This window comes from Camellia sinensis, chromosome 2 (assembly GCF_055761805.1).
Source record: "Camellia sinensis isolate YWXY chromosome 2, ASM5576180v1, whole genome shotgun sequence".
NCBI lineage: Eukaryota > Viridiplantae > Streptophyta > Magnoliopsida > Ericales > Theaceae > Camellia > Camellia sinensis.
The window spans coordinates 93,564,376-93,579,528 of record NC_138962.1 but is presented as its reverse complement, the minus strand read 5'-3'; positions in this window follow the sequence as shown (position 1 = coordinate 93,579,528).

Here is a 15,153-nt window from a genome sequence, read left to right as displayed (position 1 = left end):
ACTCGTCGTCGGTCAAATGACGGGGGACTTTGACACCAAGGACGATACGATGCGAGCTTACAGAGACCTGGCACTCCCCCTTGCTCGCCTCTTCAATACCTTCCACATCAGGCATATTCCTCGGGCAGAAAACTCCAAAGCAGACGAGATGGCTCAGTTAGCTTCCGCTGACCATCCTACTCTCAGCCATGATGTCCGCGTAGAATATCTGCACCACCCGGCCGTTTCACCCAGTCTACAAGCTATACAATACATTCACAATGAACCTATCCCATGGGCATCCGACATCCTCCTATTCTTGACCACAGGAACACTCCCAGATGACCAGCAGCAGGCTTCCAAAGTCCGATCCCGAGCGTCCAATTACGTCATTATCGACGATATATTGTACAAACGCGGCTTCTCCCGGCCATATCTACGGTGCCTCAATCCAGCGCAAGCAACTTACGTAATGCAGGAGATCCATGAGGGGATTTGTGGCAATCACTCAAGAGGCAGGTCCCTTGCCCAGAAGGTACTCTGTACTGGGTATTTTTGGCCAACACTCAGTCAGGATGCAACTGACTTCGTGCTCAAATGCGACAAATGTCAACGCTTCGCCAACATCCCTCATGCTCCTCCTACAGAGTTAATCACACTCTGCAGTCCTTATCCGTTTGCCAAATGGGGGATTGACCTGGTCGGTCCCCTTCCCACCGGTTGAGGTCAGACCAAATTCGCGATCGTTGCCATTGATTACTTCACCAAGTGGGTTGAGGCTGAACCCCTTGCCACAATCACCGAGCGGAACACAACCAGGTTTATCTGGCAATCGATCATTTTCCGATTTGGCATCCCTCAAGCCATCATCTCTGACAATGGCAAACAATTCGATAACGCGAAGTACAGAAAATTTTGTGCAGATCTCCAGATCCAACCGTGCTTCTCCTCCCCCGGTCACCCCCAGGCAAACGGCCAAGTTGAAGTCACCAACCGTTCCCTTCTAAAAATCATCAAAACCAAGCTCGAAGCTGCTAAAGGCCTTTGGGCTGAGGAACTGCCAAATGTACTCTGGGCTTACCGAACCACTGCTCGCACTCCCACCGGCGAAACCCCTTTTCGCTTAACATATGGCGCTGAGGCGGTTATCCCAGTAGAGGTCGGCCTGCCCACTCCTAGGGTTTTACATCCGGATCTGGCCTCAGCCGAAGAGCTCCATCGAACAGACCTCGATCTAGTCGAAGAGCTTAGAGAAACCGCTGCTGTCAGATTGGCTTCTTACCAGCAGAAAATGAGAACACACTACAACCGCCGAGTCCGACCTCGAGAATTCTCTGTGGGGGATCTTGTCTTACGAGAAGTGACTCTCGCCACAAAGAATCCATCCGAGGGCAAACTGGCAGCCAAATGGGAGGGTCCCTACGTTGTCAAAGCCCGACCACGACCAGGCACTTACCGACTCCAAGACATGGAAGGCCGAGACCTGCCCCATCCTTGAAATGCAGAACATTTGAAGCGTTACTATCAATAAGTTCATACTTTTGTATTACCAATATTGTTGTATTCCCTTTTTTAATATATATAACGCAAATTCCGATTGCAGATCTACGCTTTCATAATTCAAATGTTTGTATGATGATCCCATAACATTGTCACCGACAGGAATTCAAAGCTTCAAAGCCTCAGCCAGACTGAGCACTTCAAAGCCTTGGCCAGACCGAGCACTTCAAAGCCTCAGCCAGACTGAGCACTCAAAGCCTCGGCCAGACCTAGCACTTCAAAGCCTCAGCCAGACTGAGCACTCAAAGCCTCGGCCAGACCTAGCACTTCAAAGCCTCAGCCAGACTGAGCACTCAGAGCCTCAGCCAGACTGAGCACTCAAAGCCTCGGCCAGACCGAGCACTTCAAAGCCTCAGCCAGACCGAGCACTTCAAAGCCTCGGCCAGACCGAGCACTTCAAAGCCTCGGCCAGACTGAGCACTCAAAGCCTCAGCCAGACGGAGCACTTCAAAGCCTCAGCCAGACTGAGCACTCAGAGCCTCAGCCAGACCGAGCACTTCAAAGCCTCAGCCAGACTGAGCACTCAGAGCCTCAGCCAGACCGAGCACTTCAAAGCCTCAGCCAGACTGAGCACTCAAAGCCTCGGCCAGACCGAGCACTTCAAAGCCTCAGCCAGACTGAGCACTCAAAGCCTCAGCCAGACTGAGCACTTCAAAGCCTCAGCCAGACTGAGCACTCAAAGCCTCGGCCAGACCGAGCACTTCAAAGCCTCAGCCAGACTGAGCACTCAAAGCCTCGGCCAGACCGAGCACTTCAAAGCCTCGGCCAGACCGAGCACTTCAAAGCCTCGGCCAGACCGAGCACTTCAAAGCCTCAGCCAGACTGAGCACTCAAAGCCTCGGCCGGATTGAGCACTTCAAAGCCTCAGCCAGACTGAGCACTTAGAGCCTCAGCTAGACCGAGAGCCCCAAAGCCAAACAAGACTACATTTTCCACACTTGGTCACATTTTGAAACTTCCTCATAACACTTACTCTCACTCTTACATTTTGAAACCTCCTCATAACACTTAGTTACATTTTTCACACTTACTTTCAAATTTACACTTAACTGTCTAGCTACAATTTGCAACCTACCCTTTATCCTCATTTGTGGACTCTTACTGCACAAAATTTTTACTGCACAATTTTTAACTGTTATAACAAGACTTCATTCATTTTAGCCACTACAGGCCTATACAGTCAGCTGCCAACATACACAAAATAACATTTGTACACAAATTCATCATAACCAAACTCTTCATTCATTTATTCATTCACTCATAGAATTACAATGTAAAAAAAAAAAAAAAAAAAAAACCACAGAGCACGCCCAGCCCTTCTTCTCCTTGGCTACTCTTCCTCGCTGGATGCTAGATACTCTTCTTCAACGCCTTCGTCCAGGGGGGTCTGGGCCACATCATCCTCGCCTATTGTCACACTACTCAGGTCCAAGTTTGGGAACAGCTCCTCAGCTCTACGCTTGAACATTTTCCAACCGCTGTCCCAGAACTCGGCCATTTCGTGCTTATAGAAGTCGGACTGCTGGAAGCTTTCAATCACCTCTGATTCCGTCCTACCTCCAGCAGTCTTCCTTGATGGGCCCACCCCCCCAGGCTCTTGACCAGCCAGACTCCTGGCGACGGCAGTATCCACCACCATCTGGAATTCGGGGGACCCTTTATATTGCTCCACTGCTGCGACGCATAGATCAGGGTAGGCCGCCTTTTCAGACGCCGCCTTCGCCCTCTCCTCGTCCAGCTCCCTTTGCAGGGCCACCTTTTCAGCAGCTGCCGTCGCCCTCTCCTCTTCCATCCCCTTCCTCAGACTCTCTAGCTCCGCCGCCACCTTCGCCTTCTCCATCTCCCATTCCCTCAGAAGCCTCCCCTTGTCCTCCTCTGCTCTGGCGCGCTCTTCCCCCAGCTCCTTCAACAGGTCTCCAATTCTGAAGTCCGCTTCATCCTTCTGCCTGACCAGCTCTTCATTGCTGGTCATAGCCTCTTCGTGCCTCTCGACTGCCACGGCGCAGGCCCTCTCAGACTCTTCCAACTTTTTCTGTTCACCAGCCAGTTGGAACTCCAGCGACACAACCTTACGGCGTGTGTCCTCCAGTTCCAACTTGACTGCTGGCAGATCGGCATAGGCAGTCTCCCAGTCGGCACTGTCCTTCCTTAATTTGGCCAACTGGGCCCTGGCCTCCTCAGCCTTCAACTTGGCGGCCCCAGCTTTCCTGAGAAGAGCCCCCGCCAAGGTGGTTACCTCCATTTGGGCGGAGCATAACCCCCTCAGCAGGTCGGCCTCACTATACCCAGATGCCGCGCGCAGAGCTCCCTCATCCACAATTTTCACCAGGCGGTCGGCTCCCGCCCTGGCTGGGCCTTCTTCTCCCTCCATCCTTCCAGCTACCGCGCGCACATGATAAATCGCCGTGGCCACACGAACCCCTCCTTCCTGGGGGTCGGGCCTCCTTTGGGCCTGTTCTCTCCCGCTCGGCGTCGCCTCACCGACCCCAGCCTCCGCTTGTACTGGCGGAGCCATCTCCACAACCTCCACCGTTGGGATGATCTCCACCACCTCTGGGGCGTCCTTTGCCGCAGGGACCTCCGCATCCGTCGGGGCCACCTTCGCCCTCTTGGCCCCAGACTCCTCTGCAGCCTCCTCTGGGGCTCCCCTCTTCTTCTTCTCCTTCTTTTTCTTCATAGCCGCCACCGCCTCTCTGGCCTTTTCTTTTACAAGGTCTATAGGCGGCGGCCGCGGCTCAAAGTTGCCTAAGTCTTTTTCCCCCAACGGCCTGGGGCGCGGTCGGATCCTCTCCCGCGAGATCGGTTCAGGCGGTCGGTCCCTCTGCGCCTCTATCAACTTCACAGCCTTGGCCATAATGGCTCGATCCTCTACCTCCTGTGCTCTTCTCCTCTCCTCCAACTCCGCCCGGCCGAGGTCTCCACCTTTCGGCTGCGGTCCCAGCCCCGCCTCAAACAGTGCAGACGGCTGGACAAGATCGTCCCATCTGGCTTTCTCTCTCTCTTTCCACTCCCTCACTCTCTTCACCCTCTCTTCCGCCACCGCCCCCAACCTAGACTCCATCGACCGAGTTGGCACCTTCCAGATGGTGCGCACCCCCATCCCCCCATTAACTGACACGAAGAACCACCGTGGCCGCCATCCCTTGATCGACGTAGGCAGCCCTGCCACCAACCCCCTGCCCATCACCGCCTGTAGGGTGACCCAAGTTTCTTGCTGCCCCGACGCTTTGTAACATGAGAAGAACTCGTCGATCGTCATGGCCTCCCCTCCATTCGCCTTAGGCCACGCACTCGCACAGGCCATCAGAATATTCCACGCATTGGGCATCAGCTGCCCCGGCGCTACCTCTAGGCGATTTAGCACATTAACCACCACTTGAGGCAATGGCAGCCTCAGCCCCCCTTTCAGCGCCTCCTCGTACAGGAAAAACTCCCCTGGCTTCACCATAGACGGCCTTTCCTCTGGTGTTGGCAGCCGTAAATCTACCTCCGCCGGAATCTGGTACCGCTCCCTAATCGCCTCCAAATCCGCCACCGTGAGTGTGGATTTGTCCGCCTTAGTGTGCCACTGCTCCGACTCCACCTGGTTTAGTGGCTTTGGGGCCAATATCAAGGCCGACGCCTCCGTCCTGTACTGCGCTGCTAACTCCTCCCCATCATCATCCCCCAACGGGTCCACCCTCACATTAACTACTTCTTCTTGTGCCATTTCTAGGGCTTGCTCACAAAACACTTCTGACGCAGACGCAAGGAAGTTGAGAGAATGCTACACAGATATGTCGCACGCGCGTGAAGGAGTTGACACTTGGATATTTTGAGTTTTTGTACAAAGGTAGGTGAAACGCATTACACCCAAAACCTACGGTTTTACCCGTATTCCACGGATCCACATTAATTTTCGCCCGTTTCAAAACCTTTCAAATCAACCGCCAAAACCGTCTTTTCAAAACCCCCCGTGACCTATCGTTTCATTTTCTGCTCCAACGCTTCATTTCCCCCCACGATACTGCCACATGTGTGGCCACGATGCACTGTCCCCTCCCCTTACCCTGTCCTTTCCATTTTCACATCAGTACATTTTTTAGCCCCGCGCCTTCTTGGTCGGCACGCCTCACGATCGACCCCTCCCGCTCGGCCACCCTCGCGGTCGGCACGCCTCACGGACGACCCCTCCCGCTCGGCCACCCTTGCGGTCGGTACGCCTCACGGTCGACCCTTCCCGCTCAGCCACCCTCGCGGTCGGCACGCCTCACGATCGACCCCTCCCGCTCGGCCACCCTAGCGGTCGGCACACCTCACGGTCGACCCCTCCTGCCCGACCACCCTCACGGTCAGTTCCTCCCGCCCAGTCACCCTTGCGGTCGGCACACCTTCCAGTCGGCCTCTCCACTCGTTTCACACTTCTCTTCCTTCTTACTATTCCCTTCGTTGGTCTAAAGCTGCACTCGGAAATGGGGGACTACTGACATGGATAGGCCCACAAGGCGTACGGCCCACAGTAAACCACCCCAAACCCATCGCTTGGGACCAATGGCATAACCCGGTTGGCAAAGCCCAGGACAGCTGGAGGCCATCTAGGCATGAAGGGCCAATGGCATTTGGGCGCATGGCAGGTGGGACACGGGCCACATCAGCAGACAAAGATCTGCAGAGTTATTATCACAACACATCACCATTAATGCATCCCATCACAGCGTTTATTACGACAGCACCCCCCGCCGGAACAGAGCCTCCATCACCCTGAACAAGGTAAGCTACGGCACAGGCTTTCGGCGAAGGAAAGCACGTCACAAGAGACAGGAAAAATGATAACTAAAGAATATAAGCAAGGATAGGAGGACAAGAATAAGGTTAAGCTATCTCTCTCTCTCAATCTCTCTCTACATAGTTTTTCTCATACTCTACTCTACTAATTCTCACACCGGAGGGTTCACTGGGGGACTATCCCGTTCCCCTCTGGGCTTGCATGCAGGTCACCTGACGGAGTCATCACCCTGAGCCGGAGTCTAAAGAGCCTGGACCGGTCCGACCCATCCACCTGGGAACCAGAACCTTATCAAATATAAATAATATAATTTTGACATCATTTTTATCTTTATGACCACAAAAAATTTAGGAAAAATATCATTTCGGTGAAATTTGAAAAAAATAATTGCATATTAAAGAAAAACTTTGTAACATTAAAAGGTAAAGTTATAAATTTTTCCATCAAATTGAAATTATTTTATAAAATTTTCACTTAAATGTAATTTTTTCAAAAATTTAAATTTAGACCTGATGACCCAAAAAATCTAAAAATAGACTTTTGGACTAACTTCTTTTTTCCCCTCAGCCATTCGTCACTCCTCTTACATGCATAAGCATACGTCATCATGTCCTACATCATACATGGTAACATGGCATGGACTTGAGTCTTTAAGGTCAGCTAACCTGTCAACACAGGAAATTTTTGGCATGGAAATTTTTAGCCACGAAACCAAATTCCATGTTGAGAGCATCTCCATACAAATGTTATAATAGTATTGTCGTCATTCAATTATGAAAATAAATAATAGAAAATGAATGAAAAATAATAATGATATTCCAATAGTTTATTTGTCATTTTAACATAGAAATTGGCGTGATTAGAAGTTCAGCTAGACGTCCGAACGCATCAATTTTTGTGTTTCTTCTACAAAAATGGTGGCGGAGGGAGAGAGGAAGGGATTGATGTTTTGCTGGGAGGAGGGAGGGATGGAGGGAGGTGGTTCTTGATGATTTGAGACAAATAATAGTTGCCAAAACTTGTATCAAATTTTGACATTTCTCAAATATAACAATTGCTATATCTTGTCATTGGAGTATGCTGCTCTGCTGAATCTACCAAATTATGGCAATAGCAGCTCCAATGACAAGCCAATGGAGTTGCTTTAAAGAAGATATTTCTTATTTTTTAGTAGGGTAAAGTACAAAGTCTTAGGTAGATTTATTGTCCAATAGGTCCTGTAAAAATTAATGGCGTTTTTCACCAAACACTATTAAAAAAGTCACTAGTTAATTTTCAACGACAATTTAAAATTTTTGTCGCAAAAAATGTCAATTATAAGTTTTAGCGACAGTTTTAAAAAATTGTCACAAAAAAATATCACTAATTTTTAACTTTTAAAAAATTCGTCATAGAAAAACGTAACTAATTGAAAGTTTTAATGACAAGTTATAAAAAATGTGACAAAAAAATCACTAATTATCAATTTTTAACGACATATACAAAAAATTGTCACAGAAAATTTATCTTTAGCAACGATTTTACTAGAAATTTTTAATAGAATTTGATGGAAATTAAATTCAACTATTACGACCTATTGGTGCTTTACCCAATTACAAATACACCTTTGTAAATTTGTTTAAAATACAAATTATTTCTTATAATTTGAAAAATTATAAATATTCTATTATCATAATTTTTTATTTAACAAAACTAACTGAAAAAATAAAAAATTTCATTGCTGTCATATATAATAATAAAATTACTTAAATTATTTACAAATTTCTAACTTTATAAAAAAATGTTAATTGACTTAATGATTTATTGACAAAAGGAGCCATTTGTTATGAAATTAAAATTTTCAATGGGCAGGATGTAATTTTTAAAATCACGCCAAGAAAATCGTATTTTAAGAAATCTCAATAGATATATCTGTAATTTACCTTTTTTTTTGTAGGGTATTATTAAAATGGAAAATTCTATAATATTTGTTTTTTTGGCGTATACATGTCTACTTAAAATATTTGTGATGTTTAGTTATGACTCATTATGGAGATAGTTGTGATTTGGTTATAATCTCTTATGATTTTTATTTTAGTTAGGATAAAATTAGTTCTTAACATGTGCATTATTTGTCATTTTAGTCACTCAAATTTTAATTTTGTTATTTTGATTTTCAAAGTTGTCAATTTGAGTTAAATTATCCAATTCTAAATAGTTGTTTGAATCATTAATGGAATGGTAACAAAATACACACACGGTCCTTCAAATATCTGTTTTGTGTTATTTTAGTCCATAAAGTATCAATTTTGTTAATTTCATCCTTCAATATTGTAGCATTATGTTTCATTTTTTTTATCAATATTTCAAGACCAAATTGATAAAATTAAAAAATTTAGGGACCAAAGTGACAAAAACACATACTTTAAGGACCATGTTTATTTTATTACCATTCCATTAATAATTTAGATGATCTGATTGAAATTGCACCACATTGAGTCAAATTGAAAACTTGAAGGATGAAATTGATAAAATTGAAATTTGAAAAACCAAAATAACCAAAAACACATATTTTAAGGACCATAAATGTATTTTATCCTTTTGGTTATGACTAAAAAAATCTCTGATTTTGCTTCAAGTCATTTTTGGCTATGATCCTTGGTTTGTGATTATTATTTTGATTATTACCGAAAATGTCTTTAGTTACGTCTCAAGTGGTGTGTGGTCATGACCTGTTGTAATTTTTTTTTTTGTTAATTATGATTGAAAGTGATTTTTTTTTTTTTTGTGATTATTATTTTGATTATTACCGAAAATGTCTTTGGTTATGCCTTAAGTGGTGTTTGATCGTGACCCGTTTTAATTTTAATTTTTATTTTAATTATGATTGAAAGTGATTTTATTTTTTAGATTGGATGATTGAAAATGAATTAATTATGATATTTATGGTATAAATTACACTAACCTCTTTTCATATTTGAAGAAAATACAACAAATCCTATAATTTTGACATAATTACACTAACTTCCCTTTTAATAAGGTTAAAGAGACCAAAACTAACACAGATGGTATGAAAACATAAAGATACACAAAGTAAAAAATATATTTTTAATATAAAAAAGATAACAATATCATTTTTTATTTATTTATATGACTAACAAATTTCTGATGAAAAATAAATTAAGTTTTAAATGAATTAAAACATTAAGACCATCCAATATAAATATGTAAAATTTATAAAGTTACTCTATTTTATTCAAAATTTCAAGAAAAATCAGTGTAATTTACCTCATATTTTAAGTGCTCCATCCATTTTCTGACACTAAAATATGTTAAATTTATTTAAGTATTAATCAATTAGCATTAGTTGATAAAGATGCAATAAAATCATCACTACTATTTTTTAAACAATTATTGAAGAGGAGAAAAGGAACAAAAATCACTTTTAGATCCTCTAAAGTTTAGTTCTTTAGAGTTTTTGTGAAGTTGTATGAAATGGTTTGCGATGGCGACTATGGTTGGCTGAATTTTCTCTCATTCTAGAATAAATCTCACATTATGAACAAATACGTATTAGTGGATGGGGAGAAAAAGGAAAGCAAAAGCATAATCCGCAGTGGAAGTTAAATTAAATGGTACAAACACAATATTATGTATTATTACAATGCAAATGCATTGCATAGCTACTTCCCTTCCTCATTATCCTTCTTTGAAGGTAACCCAAACCACATTTTTGTTTAGTTTAATTTTTTAAAAATTATTTTTAGATGAAGGTAATCAATCTCTGTACATTTTTGTTTGGGTTTTTATTTATTTTTAGTAATTTTTTTAATATTTTAATTATTTTTTTAAAAAAAATTTAGATACATCTAATCTTTTAATCGGACGGTTAGCCCTTTTGTCAGGGGTCGCTTTGATAGTAGTCAAGTTGCAATTGCTATTGATCGTTGGATTTCTATTGATAGAACGGTTGGTTTCCTGTCAAAGATACTGACCAACTCGTATCCTCTATTGATCGTTGGATTTATGCTGATCGAACAAATACCCTTCTATGAGAGGTCACTTTAGTAGTGGCCAACTTAGACTATTGGATCAAGTATCTTATTCTCAACTAAACTGTTATTTGCCAAAACATTTATTTACAAATAAATAAATGACAAATATTATTTAAACACTAGATTATTTATTTTTTAGAGGACAAATGTAATAAACTAATGTGGTTACGGTTATCGGATCGACTTTATTTTTTTTTATGAATGATTTATATATTGTGGTCTAAAAAATTAACGATTCAAATCATTGAAATAATACCCATGATGGGCCCTACAAAATCCAAATAGTATGGTCCAATCTATTTTGTGGATTGAAGACAATTTGCCTCCATTATTAAAAAGCAATGCTACACAATAATTTGCATGTAAAAATTTTGCAAAAATAATGTGGCTGTTTAACTCTTATTATTTAAAAATATAGTACTATTATTAACTTTCTCTTCTTCTTTCATTTTTCTTAAAAAAGACAAGAATTTATGATAAAATTCTCCCAAATTAAGGTTCCTTTACGATATCACGCGAAAGACACGATTCAGCAATTCACATGAGAATGAGAAGAAATTTCATATCAGTGTATAATTTAAAAAATAATTACAAATAGATAGTAAAATTATAAATATTAATAATTATAATTATAATTTTTTTCATAAATATGTAATAAAATTTTCAATTTGCCACTGAGTAGTAATTTTTCCTAAAAACAATAGGGGTTATCTTGACCATAAGACCACTTTTTTTTTCTTTTTTTTTTTGGTGCTTTAACCATGGCACATTATTAATCTAAATGGAAATTGCGTATAAAGGTTCATGTGTAATGTGCATTCCATTATTTGAAATTTCAAACAATTCACACTCGTCAAAATGTGGACCCTATTATAAATTTATCTTTTTTAACCACATTTCATATTTTTTTATATTTTATTTTAATTTTTTATGTACAAAATAACAAATTAACGAGCTTAGACCTCTTCAGGATCAAAAAATTTAAAACGATATGTATGCAAGAACAAGTCATTGTTAGTTAAAGTTATACCCATCTTTCTGGTGAGTTGTTGAGTTTAGGTTACCAAATCTGCATGTTCTACCAATTTTGTTGTTGAACTTTATTTTCATAGCCAATCATATTTTGTTTTTTGTTATTATTAATAACGCATTATCTCTTCAGTTAAAAAAAAAAAAAATTATTCAACGTCGCTTGTCGTAATGTGAAAACTATTTAAGATGAGAATGACTTTTCTCTATATTTCTATTTTTCATACTCTATATTTCATATTTTGGGTCCTATTCTGAGCTTAAAATGGTAATCTAAACTGTTCATATTGTAAATCCAATAATAAAGATGAATTATATAAAAAAAAATAGGCGAATTACAATAACAGTCCCTATAGTTTACGACTCATGTCACTTTGATCCCTAACTTTTCAATTGTGACATATTTGATCATGAATTTTGAATCTTATTCCAAATAAGGACAATTGAAGATACCATTGCTTAATTTCAAGGGCAAAATCGCCAATTTGATCAAATATAAACTAATTTGATAAAAATAAATGTTAAAAAAATATTTTTAAAAATTGTTTCCATCCACCAAAGATAAAATAATGTAAAATTAATAAATCTTTTAGACATTTATTTAATTTTTTATTTTACTAAATTAATTTTTATTATGTGTTTGGATAATGATCATGTAATGGGTGGGTGTTAAGATTTTAATGTGTAATCGACATATTTTAATATATGAAATATTTTGAATTTTGAATTTTTTGATTTAATGGATTGATTTAATAATGACATCTAAGTTGTCGCCATATTTGACTTTTGGAAAAATAGAAACTAATTTAATGAAAATAAAAACAACCACCTATTACATGATCATAATCCAAACACATAATAAAAATTAATTTGGTAAAAAAAATAAATAAACGAATGTATAAAAGATTTATTAATTTTACATAATTTTATCTTCGGCAAATTACATATACCTCCCTCGAGGTTTAACTAAATTACAGATATCCCCTGAGGTTTATATTTTCATAACAAATTGTCCCCTAAGGTTTATATTTTCATACCAATTTGCACCCTAATTTGTTATGCAAATAGTACTTTTAGGGGGTATTTGTAATTTCTCAAACCTCAGGGGGTATCTGTAATTTTGCTAAACTTCGAGGGGTATATGTAATTTGCCCTTTTATCTTTAGTGGGTAGAAATAATTTTAAAAATTAATATTTTTTGACATTTATTTTTGTCAAATTAGTTTATATTTTATCAAATTAATGATTTTGTCCTTGAAATCAAGCAATGATATTTTTTGAGTTGAATTTATCTTAAATTCAAATCTAAACTTGAGAAAATTTGAGTGACTCGGGAGGATTATTACTGATCCCGTTTCGATTATTTGAACAATTCATTTTGTAAATTTGTTTTGCATATTATTTATGAAAAAAATTAGGTCGATTTGATTAAAAAATAATTAAATAATCTATTTTTAAAAATATATTTATTGTTTATTTTTTAAAACAATAAAAAAAAATTATGATTACGAAATCTTTAACAAATTAATAATTTCCAATGTTAGGACCACACGACTAAAAATCTATGGTAAACTACTAATAGGTCTTAATAGTTGAACTTAATTCCCATCAAGTCTTATTGAAAATAAGTCTTAATAAAATCATTGTTAAAATAATTTTTTGTGACAATTTTTTACACATGTCGCTAAAAATTGACAATTAATAACTTTTTTTGGTCACGATTTTTATAAATTATCGCTAACTTACAATTAATGATTTTTTTTGGTGACGAATTTTTCAAACTATCGCTAAAAGTAGAAAATTACTAACTTTTTTTTTGTGACAATTTTTTTAAACTGTTACTAAAACTTAAAATTAGTGACATTTCTTGTGACAAATTTTTAAACTGTCATTGAAAATTAACAATTAGTGACATTTCTATAGTGTTTGATGAAAAACGCTATTAATTATTATGAAACTTATTCAATAATAAATCCACCTATTACGACCTACAGATAATTCCCCCCAAAATCTACTCCTCACATACCAGCCTTTTTTTTTTCATATAACATATTTAAAAAATTTCTTAAACATTGTGAGTAGAACATTCTTTTAGATTAAGATAATATGTTTTATGATCACAAGTTTCAGTTTTGGATACCATAAAGTAGAACAGGTTGAATATTATTTTGGAAAATGTTAGAACTCCAAAAATTTTTATCAAATATTTTATTAAATGTCTCACATGAATGTGGACCCACACTTTTGTGAGACCCATTATATGTGAGATATTCGGTAAAATATTTGATAAAAATTTTAATATCTATCATTACTCTATTATTTTGACTTGGCAAAAAATCTTCACACTTATTCAATTCAAACTAGCTTACCTCTCCTATAAATAATAGTATTCCAAGTATATCCTTTGACACGGCTTGGATTAAAGTGTAGTTTGTGTATAAATTTGATATATAATAAATGTCAAGATATCTTTCTAGTTATTTCTTAACAATTTCAGTATGAATTAGCTATGGATCGTGCAATGCACAGGATAACAGATAAATTTTTATAAAATAAATATATTTTTATAAATGTTAGCTAAATTATCATTCATGTATATGTATGTATACATTCTTACATGTAAATTACCATAGCTAAGTCATAAAGTTGTTTACATTTTTAGCAAGATCATGAGCAGGGCGTAACGGTTAACTTTAGTGATAGCCAAAAACCTAAAAAACCTATTATAAATTACTATATGATGAAAAGATATGAGGTATGATATGATATGAGGAATGTCCTTCTAAGTTAGAGAAATTTTCAGACATGAGATAAGATATTTAATCTTAAGAGATTGTTAATTTAAGACTATTAATGTTAAGATTTTGTTAACGTGTATCTTTAATGTACATGTTAAAGAGTTTAAAAAGATTATATATTATGTATAAAAGTACATATAGTAAAAAATAAATAATATTCATGAACTTTCTTAACCTGTGCCATAAAGATAATATTTATATTAACTTGATGAGGGATAATATTTATGAACTTTCTTAACCTGTGCCATAAAGATAATATTTACATTAACTTGATGAGGGACGGACCTAAGATTTTGACATAGAGAGCGAGAATATATATTTATATGGACTACAATAATAATTTTTACCAATAAATAATATGAAAAAATATATAAAATAGTCTATTTTCTTGTATCCGTGTTGGGTTACAAAATATGACTATTGTAAGATAATCTAATTACTAAAATGAGACATTAGTACGAAGGTTTGGGTTGGGTTATTTTAGTTACAAAAAAATAAAATAGGCTTTTTAGCTCAATAAGATAAAATGTAACATCCAAACCATAATCATTTCATTTTTTCTCTTACAGAAGTCAAAAAAGTCAAAAAACTAATTCTAAACGAGACTTTTTAACCCTAAACTAAAATAGTCAAAAAACTAAAAAGCTAACCTACATTCCAAAAGATGGCTTTGAGTTGTGCTTGATGGTCTTTTATGTTATTAATGACATCTGTGGCAGAATTGAATTAAAATCCATAACTATTTCTTTCTCAATAAATTTGGTCAAAGTCATTTGTTGAATCATCCTTCATCATCTTCTTTGCAGGCTAATTGGCACTTAAGGCCTCATTTAGCCAGGGGCATTTTTAGTCAAAAAAATCAAAAAATCACTGAAAAAATCAAAAAATAATAATTCATACTAAAAAGTAAAAAAAATTATTTTTTCTCTACTTTTTGCATATCTTTTCGTAAAAAATCAAAAAGTCATCCTAAACATACTAGTTTTTT